Here is a 10571-nt window from a genome sequence, read left to right as displayed (position 1 = left end):
ATGGTCCTGATCTGTCCTACTGTCTTACCATGGTCCTGATCTGTCCTACTGTCTTACGGTACATTTTAGCACCATGGACATCTCTACCTCCTCCTATCCACTACCTCTCCTTTTCCCCTGTCCCTCTGCCTGGTGGAGTTGATTACTGGAGTTCTTTTTGAGAAGAGGGGATGACAGAGGGAGGACAGCAGGAGAGGTAAAATGAGGGAAATGGGAGAGAAAGGTGGTTAATTTGACAGCAAGGGAAGATACAGGGAGGAGAGAAAGGAGAGTGGAGCGAGGGTTATCCTAAAAGGGATGGAGTTAAGGATAGGAGAAAAATATGGTTATTCTGAGAGGAAGGAGTGAGGAAAGGGGGGAGAGGAGAAGAGAGAGGGGAGGTAGAAGGCTTCTCTACGTTCTCTCTTTTTTTTTTCTCTCTCTCTCTCTTCTCTCTCTCTCTCTCTCTCTCTCTCTCTCTCTCTCTCTCTGTTTTCCCTAATGGGACCATCAGGCCGAGAGGAGCTAGATAGCATCAATTATTTACACTGACCTCCACAGAACAAATGCAAGCACGAGCCTTTATACCCTATCTCTCTCTCTCTCTCTCTCTCTCTCTCTCTTTTTCCTCTCTCTCTCTCTCTCTCTCTCTCTCTCTCTCTCTCTCTCTCTCTCTCTCTCTCTCTCTCTCTCTCTTTATATTTCTCTCTCTCTCTCTCTCTCTCTCTCTCTCTCTCTCTCTCTCTCTCTCTCTCCCCTCTCTCTCTCTAAATGTTTCTCTCTTCCTGTCTCTATCTTTGCTCTCTCACACAGACGACTGTCTGAACCACATGTGTTCCTAGTCCTTGTGTGGAAGGCAGTCACTCCTCTCTCACATTCCTGTATTGATTACATACTTTGCCACCTTTTGAGTCATTTAACCAAAATGCACCAATCTGCCTAAAACCCACCGTTGACCATTGATGATTCAGTCATTCTGCCCCACTGCCTTTCTGGGACACAGAGAAACCATGTGTGCCATGGATTTTCACTCCCAGTCTAATTTGACTGACATCCTTCTCAAACTTCTTCAACTTCTACCCACACATTCTGTCTTTCATCAAAAACGTTGCTTTTATTAATGCATTCGTTGTTACATAATACATACTTCTTCTCCCTCTTCTTGTTCTGACAGGATGAGAAGAATCAGCTAATGACTACTAATGTCTGGCTATGGCGTAGGACCAATCAGCTCCTGACTTCTAATGTCTGGCTATGGCAGGTAAGGACCAATCAGCTAATTACTAAGCTGGCTATGGCAGGTAAGGACCAATCAGCTCCTGACTTCTAATGTCTGGCTATGGCAGGTAAGGACCAATCAGCTAATGTCTGGCTATGGCAGGTAGGGACCAATCAGCTAATGACTACTAATGTCTGGCTATGGCAGGTAAGGACCAATCAGCTAAAGACAGCTAATGTCTGGCTATGGCAGGTAAGGACCAATCAGCTAATGACTACTAATGTCTGGCTATGGCAGGTAAGGACCAATCAGCTAAGACTACTAATGTCTGGCTATGGCAGGTAAGGACCAATCAGCTAATGACTACTAATGTCTGGCTATGGCAGTAAGGACCAATCAGCTAATGACGCTCTACACGGGCAATGCCCTGGGGGCATTGGGATATTTTATTAGACCAGAGGAAAGAGTGGCTCCTACTGGTCCCCCCAACACCACTACCAGCAGCATCTCAGCTCTCCCATCCAGGGATCAACCCTGCTTAGCTTCAGAGGCCAGCCAGCAGTGGGATGCAGCTGGCTAAGCTACTGAAAGCTACTGTACTCAACAATGTCTTCATAGAGCTTCACTTGTCTCTATAAGACTTCATTGTGGTATTGTATTGATGTAGCAGTTTTATACACTCAGCAGTTCAGCCTGTATTGGTATTATTGGATGTTGTTAATATCAATAGTATATCTATGTCTAACCCATGGTGCTGTAACATTGTAGACTGGGTAGATGTAACATTGTTACTTTTTTTATGTTATATTAGTGTTGTATTGTAATTTATTATTATTTGTAACATTTTTTTATTTTTTTAATTTTTTTTTAATGTTATGTTTTTTTGTTTTTATTATTTTTTTTTTATTTATATAATTTTATGTTATAATTATGGTATAATATTAAGTGGGTTAATGTTATGTTATAATGTTAAGGGTTAATGTTATGTTATAGTGTATGTTATAATGTTATGTTATAATGTTAAGGTTAATGTTATGTAATAGTGTATGTTATAATGTTATGTTATAATGTTATGGATTCATGTTATGTAATATTGTATGTTATAATGTAATATTCATTGTTATGTAGGAGTGGGTAGATGTGAAAGCTCCAGTGGAACCCAGATGAGTATGGAGGAATCACCTCTATCAGAGTTCCCTCTGAAACAATATGGCTGCCGGACATCGTCCTCTATGAGAAGTGAGTGCACACTGCTTCCTGCTTCCTGCTTCCGCTTCCCTGCTTCCTTTCTGCTTCCCGCTCCCTAAGGGCTCAGCTCTGTGTTTTCAGACCTTCTTTGAATATTTTACTTTCCCTGAAAAATCAATGAATGCTTTTTTAGAACCAGTTTTACCGTTTAGATGCCCGTAAGACATCTCTTCACTCTAAATTATAATATAGTGTATAACAGGGTACTTCTGGACGACTTGTCTTTGTCCTCACTGCACTTTGTGTTAGGCAGGGTTAGCACGGAGGTCTATTGTAATCTCCTGCTAGTATCGTTTGAAGAAAACCAGCGCTAACACACAGCATCCTGCAAAGATCCGTTTGTTCGTTGCAATAGGCGCACGGTCGTTTGCTGTGTGCTTTTAAAATGTGTCTAATAAACACAACTCACCGACTCACTTCCCCCACCCCATCCTTTCCCCCATCCATCCCCTCCCTCTCTCCTCACCCCTCTCAGTCTGCTGACGGGCGTTTCGAGGGCTCTCTGATGACCAAAAGCTTCATCGTGAGGTCAGGACGGGACAATCAGGTGGACCCTCCGCTATTGCTGCCAAGTCTTCATGCACCATGGACGTCACCTTCTTTCCCTTCGGCCGACAGGTGGGACTGACCTCTGGACACACACACACGAAACGCACACACACACACAACATCACACACATGAACACACACATGAGTGCACGCACACCATCGCATAGACACACACACAGGGGAGACACATATACACACACACACACACTAATCGACCAATCAATCCATCAGTCCTACCTGTCGGATGGGAAGAAGGTGACATCCATGATTATCTCTGTTTTTCACTTATCACTGTCATTTATGTTATTTTTCTCCTTTATCCTCACTCTCCCCTTCCTGGTTGGTTGGTTGGCTGGTTGGTTGATTGGTTGATTGGTTGATTGGTTGATTGTTGATTATTGATTGATTGATGGTTGATTGGTTGATTTGTTGGTTGACTGGTTGGTTGATTGGTTGATTGGTTGATTGATTGATTGGTTGATTGGTTGGTTGATATGTATTTGGTTGTTGGTTGACTGGTTGGTTGAGTTGGTTGATTGCTGATTGATTGGTTATTGGTTGATTGGTTGGTTGGATTGGTTGATTTGTTGGTTGACTGGTTGGTTGGTTGATTGATTGATTGGTTGATTGCAGTTGATTGGTTGGTTGGTTGATTGGTTGATTGATTGATTGGTTGGTTGATTGATAGATTGGTTGGTTTATTGATTGGTTGGTTACTTGGTTGGTTGGTTGATTGAGATGTGACTGGTGTAGATTTGCCTCCTGCGGTCAGCTGTTAAAAAAAACTACCTTTAAAAAACGTTTTTAACTTTACAATATAAATACTTTAATATAAAAGTCCAAACAAAACAGACAGAACTGCAGACAATACAGACAGAATGTTTTCCCCTTCCCCAACACAGACAGAACTGCTCCATGGAAGTTTGGCTCGTGGACCTCACGCACGGCAACATGGTCGATCTGGTCCTGGTCGACCACTACGTCGACCGCAAGGACTTCTTCGACAACGGTGTGTAGGAAAAATACTCTTGAAGTAAGATGTCTTGCTACTCCAAAAGCTCCAAAAGTCAAGCAACAAGTTCATTGTTCTAACTACAATAATATCTCACGGTATTATAGAGGTATAGAGGGAAACGTACGGCAGTTTAGTAACCAGTTAATAAATGTCGGTTAGAGACACCATTTATACAAGAAACATGAGGGTGATGGTAACTAACCCGCTTTGTCTGTCTCTTCCCATCACAGTTAATCAAGACGTTAATCAGTAGAGAATGCCCTGTCTCTCTATCTCTCTCCAATGTGAACGTGGTCCAGTCACCCATTATCCAATAACATTAAAGATAACATACAATCACTGATCGAGTTCCCTTACAGGTGAATGGGAGATCCTCAACGCCACGGGCGCCAAGGGCAGCCGGCGGGACGGTATCTACTGGTACCCCTTCGTTACCTACTCCTTCATCCTCAAGAGGCTTCCTTTGTTCTACACACTCTTCCTCATCATCCCCTGTCTCGGTCTGTCCTTCCTGACCGTGTTGGTGTTCTATCTCCCGTCTGATGAAGGAGAGAAGCTGTCTCTGTCCACGTCGGTCCTGGTGTCTCTCACGGTGTTCCTCCTCGTCATAGAAGAGATTATACCCTCGTCCCTCCGGGGTCAGTGGGGTTCACTGGGTGTTCTGTGTGTCTGTGGAACGCTCCTGTCAGTCCTTTGAGCTTTCAAACTACAGAGCCAAACCGGAGCTGTACTGGGCTTTCCAGTGGATCTTGGAACCGTGCTGGAAATGACAACGTGACAACAGGAAGGCATCCCAGTATGGTTTGGGTTGGCTCTATAGTGTGAGTTATTGGTGTACTCTTTAGAGATGTGATATAAGTAACATGTTGTTTATGTATTTATCACCAAGGTGATACCTCTGATTGGAGAATACCTCCTCTTCATCATGATCTTCGTCACCTTCTCCATCATCGTCACCGTGTTTGTGCATCAACGTCCACCACCGCTCCTCAGCCACCTACCACCCCATGGCCCCCTGGGTAAAAAGCCTCTTCCTCCAGAGGCTACCCAGACTGCTCTGCATGAGGGGACACACTGACAGGTGCACACACAAACACACCTACACACACACCTTCTCTTTCACACCAGTTGATTACCAATGATTGATTTCATTGATGTTTTATGATTCAATTCAATAACAAATTAATAAAATAAGATTTTAGAAGATAAGATGAAAAATATATTGAGGGAATATAACAACTGTAGATCAACCCTGATGTAAATAAATAGATCATAATAATTAGATATGGTTGATATATCATATGATTCTCTTTCATTTGATGGAAAGAAAGAAAGAAAGAGCGAAAGAGAAAGACAGACAGACAGACAGACAGACAGACAGACAGACAGACAGACAGACAGACAGACAGACAGACAGACAGACAGACAGACAGAGAGTAAGAGAAAGAAGCTACCACGTGCTTTGATTCCTGAATAATCAACATTGCGATTGTAGTAATTATTTGTACCTGGTGTAATTACTAGGTACCACTACCCAGACATTGGAACTGCGTAGCCCGGAGCTGAAGCCCCGTGGAGGTCCAGGGAGGAGGGGGCCCTCGGGCCAGGGCCAAGCCCAGCAGAGAGGCCCTGTGGGGGAAAGGAGGATGAGAACCATGCCTGGTTGGCCATGCTGGAAAGCCACCAACTCAGTACGGTACATCAGCGTCACATCAAGAAGGAACACTTTATCAGAGAGGTAGGTGTGTGTGCTGCGTGTGTGTGTGTGTTTCTGTCTCTATATCTTTTAGTTTTCAGATGGGTAAAAAATGTATCTCTCTCTCTCTTTCTCTTCTCTCTCTCTCTCTCTTTCTCTTCTCTTTCTCTTTCTCTTTCTCTTTCTCTTTCTCTCTTCTCTCTCTCTCTCCTTCTCTTTCTCTCTCTCTCTCTCTTTCTCTCTCTCTCTCCTCTCTCTCTCTCTCTCTCTCTCTCTCTCTCTCTCTCTCTCTCTCCCTTCCTCCCTCTCTCTCCCCTCCCTCCCCAGGTGGTGCAGGACTGGAAGTTTGTGGCTCAGGTGTTGGACAGGATCTTATTGTGGGTGTTCCTCACTGTCTCCATACTGGGTACCATCCTCATCTTTACTCCAGCCATCACTTTGTACCTCACCACCCCACCCTTCAATACATAGACCCTAGCCCCTACACCGTAACCCCCTATACCCTACACCCTAGAACACATAGTAACTAGACCCAACCCCTAACCCCCTAAACCAGGGCTGTTCAATGTCGGTCCTGGAGGGACGAAACACTTTGGTTTTCATCCTGTCCTCTAATAAGGGACTGATTCAGACCTGGGACACCAGGTGACTGCAATTAACTACCAGGTAGAAAGACAAACAGAAGGGTTTCTGCCCTCCAGGACTGGAATGGAACTCTACTCCTAACCCCTACACCCTACCACCTAACCGCTAAGCACCCTAACCCCTACACCCTACATCCTAACCCATACACCCTACCACCCTAACCCTACACCCTACCATCATAACCCCTACACCCTACATCCTAACCCCACCCTACCACCCTAACCCCTACACCCTAACCCCTACACCCTGCCACCCTGCCACCCTAACCCCTACACCCTACATCCTAGCCCCCACACCCTACCATCATAACCCCTACACCCTACCACCCTAATCGCCTACACCCTACCACCCTAACCCTACACCCTACCACCCTACCATCCTAACCCCTACACCCTACATCCTAGCCCCTACACCCCTACCATCATAACCCCTACACCCTGCCATCATAACCCCTACACCCTACCATCCTAACCCCTACACCCTACACCCTACACCCTACACCCTAACCCCTACACCCCTGCCACCCTGCCACCCTAACCCCTACACCCTACTTCCTAACCCCTACACCCTACCATCCTAACCCCTACACCCTACATCCCTAACCCTACACCCTACATCCTAACCCCTACACCCCTACATCCTAACCCCTACACCCTACATCCTAACCCCTACACCCTACATCCTAACCCCTACACCCTACATCCTAACCCCTACACCCTACCATCCTAACCCCTACACCCTACATCCTAACCCCTACACCCTACATCCTAACCCCCTACACCCTACATCCTAACCCTACACCCTACCATCCTAACCCCTACACCCACCATCCTAACCCCTACACCCTACCATCCTAACCCCCTACACCCTACATCCTAACCCCTACACCCTACCATCCTAACCCCTACACCCTACCACCCTAACCCCTACACCCTACCATCCTAACCCCTACACCCTACCATCCTAACCCCTACACCCTACCATCCTAACCCCTACACCCTACCATCCTAACCCTACACCCACATCCTAACCCCTACACCCTAACCCCTACACCCTACCACCCTAACCCTACACCCTACATCCTAACCCACACCCTACATCCTAACCCCTACACCCCTACATCCTAACCCCCTACACCCTACATCCTAACCCCCTCACACCCTACCACCCTAACCCCTACACCCTACCATCCTAACCCCTACACCCACGTCCCTAACCCCTACACCCCACGTCCCTAACCCCCTACACCCTACGTCTAACCCCCTACACCCTACATCCTGGACCTTACACCCTACATCCTAGACCTTACACCCCTACCATCCTAACCCCTACACCCTACCATCCTAACCCCTACACCCTACTTCCCAACCCCCTACACCCTACCATCCTCATCTCTTCAGATGTACCTTAGTGCCAGACATTGAAGATCCTGAACAAGTCCCCACCACTGCTCTCAACCCCCGCTGAGTACCCCCCCCACACCCACCAAGACCTAAAAAACCATATGCAACAGAGTTGGAATCGCTACCCTTTCTATAGTGTGATTGGCTAAGACGCTGGGGGTCGAGGGGGTCATGTGTATATATCGAGGCACATGATCCCTGGTTGGTTGGAGCCCAGCGCCCAGGGAAGGAAGCTATACTGTGACGCTTGTTACACAACTCCAAGCTTAACCCCTAACCCCTAACCCCTAACCCCTAACCCCTAACCCCTGACCCTAAAGGTCACCCTCCAAATGTTCCATTAGAAGAATCAACATCTATCGCGACCTCTTCACCCTTGAAGCCGTAACCCCTATACTTGCAAGTGGAATTCAACATCCTTGTCCTAAATTACACCATGTAATATAATTATACCTGCTGTACATCATCACTGATAGCTGGGTACCAGTCTGTTTGTGCTAACATTCCACTTCTTGTCACGCCATGTTTGGCACATGACACAGAGTACAAGGGAGTGGAATGTTAACACGAAACAGATCTGGGTTTCAGGCTACATTACTAAAGGACTTCACCTCCAAACTGTATAACACATAGTCACTTGTTTACGTAACTATATACAACGTAGCCTGAGTGCCAGTCTGTTTGTGCCATCACGCCAAATTCTCATCACTCAGCGTCATGCCAATTGGCTAGCCTGGTCCTAGATCTGTTTGTGCCATGATTCCGACTCAAGGAGTGGCAAGATAGCACAAACAGACTGGTACCCAGGCTACCAATTGGCTTGCAGTAAAGTAATGGAGTTGGCAAGAGCACAAACAGATCTGGAACCAGGCTAACTATAACGTGCATCTGTTGTTCAAACCCTTGGATTCAAGCCAAACACTGTGACGAACATGTACATAGGACTATAAGCAATAACCAAGCCACCGATATCTTATAGCATATCTATATATTATTATTTGTATACATTTATGTCGGTTCACATTAGAAATGTACAAAGTCACCTGCCTGCTAAACGTTCTTACTCTTTCCTGTCGTCAGTCAGCACATACCAACGACACATTCCTGGATTCTTCTTATGCACAATGTTGCATACACACACACACACACACACACACACACACACACACACACACACACACACACACACACACACACACCCATCTCTAGCTGTCTTTCTTTCACATGTTGCAACTTCTTCTGTAATATTGTATTGGAAATAAACCTGGTCAGTGTAATGGTCTCATGTGTTTAACTAAATCAAATCAAGTTAAAGAAGACAAATGTTTTGCCAAAAGTTTTTTTTTTTTTAACGGGACAAGACTGTCACTACCAATTGGATATCACGAAATTGGGGAGAAAAAGGGGTAAAAAGTACAAAAAGTACAAAAACTAATAACAAATAATAATAAAAAGAGGTATTTGATTGTAATGTTCCTTTCTCACCACAAGAAGCCACAGTTATCAATTGTTCATCTTTTCACCAGCGGAGGGCAGCAAAGACAAAGGTAGGGAGTCTGTTCATTCATCATTTAGTAAAGTTGGGACGGAGGGGTGGCACATTACTATGGTGTCTCAATCTAAGATTGATATTTCTATCGTATCTTATCTGTATTCCTATTTCTATGAGTCATTGATCACCTTTTGGTCATCAAAATTACACTGAGATGTTAGTTTGGGGGGATTGTATGTACTTTTACAATACTACCTTCAGCATATTGAATGATTTGGGACTAATTGATGATTTGAAGTATGCCATGTTAAAATGATAGAAAGAGAGCGGGACCCCATCTAGTCTCTATCCCTCTGTGTTCTACATCTGAGTAGGCTGACATCATCCTACTGTTTAATGTTCCATGCTGGAGATCTGAGTCAGGGAGACAGGTGTGTGTGTGTGTGTGTGTGTGTATTTATGTTGTAATTATTTAGCAGCACCTCTAGATATTTCTAACTGTCAACCCCTCTTCCACAATTACACGGCAGATGCATCAGTGACAGGCCCTGTTTTTTCCAACAAAACTCATTAATATTTCATAAACAACCACTTTGCAACGCTGTTCCACATAACCAGGCCTGGAGAATCTGTTGTTTCAGGCTGGGATGTAGTTTGTTGCGTGTCACCCACAATAACAATCCACCTGGGATAAAGAATCATGTTTTGATCTGATACTGGAAGTTGTGGAAGACAGAGCATCTGTCCGCCTGTCTGTCTGTCTGTCTGTCTGCCTGTCTGTCTGTCTGTCTGTCTGTCTGTCTGTCTGTCTGCCTGTCTGTCTGATTGACTGTCTCGCTGCTTGTCTGTCTGTCTGATTGAGTGTCTCTTTGCTTGTATGTCTGTCTGTCTGCCTGTCTGTCTGATTGCCTGTCTCTCTGCTTGTCTGTCTGATTGACTGTCTCTCTGCTTGTGTTGTCTGTCTGCCTGCCTGTCTGTCTGATTGACTGTCTCTCTGCTTGTCTGTCTGTCTGTTTGTCTGTCTGTCTGATTGACTGTCTCTCTGCTTGTCTGTCTGTCTGATTGACTGTCTCTCTGCTTGTCTGTCTGTCTGCCTGTCTGTCTGTCTGTCTGTCTGTCTGTCTGTCTGTCTGTCTGTCTGTCTGTCTGTCTGCTTGTCTCTCTGCTTGTCTGTCTGTCTGTAGCACACACACATGCATGCATGGATAAACGCACACAAGCACACACACCTTGTCAGCTATAGACGTGTTTATGACAGTCTGTGTTTCAAAGAGAGAGGGATTCAGAGCGAGCAGGTGTGAGTGGCAGCAGAGAAGTGATATTAT

At 45.4% G+C, this 10571-nt stretch overlaps 1 pseudogene; it reads left to right on the top strand.

Annotated features, from left to right (window-relative positions):
- Positions 1 to 6264, top strand: part of LOC121551909 — a 19625-nt pseudogene extending 13361 nt beyond the window's left edge.
- The last annotated feature ends 4307 nt before the right edge of the window (positions 6265 to 10571 follow it).

The sequence above is a fragment of the Coregonus clupeaformis genome, chromosome 35 (genome assembly GCF_020615455.1).
Source record: "Coregonus clupeaformis isolate EN_2021a chromosome 35, ASM2061545v1, whole genome shotgun sequence".
In the NCBI taxonomy this organism is placed as follows: domain Eukaryota; kingdom Metazoa; phylum Chordata; class Actinopteri; order Salmoniformes; family Salmonidae; genus Coregonus; species Coregonus clupeaformis.
The sequence above is the reverse complement of the archived record's forward strand: the minus strand, read 5'-3'. Positions and strand labels throughout refer to the sequence as shown.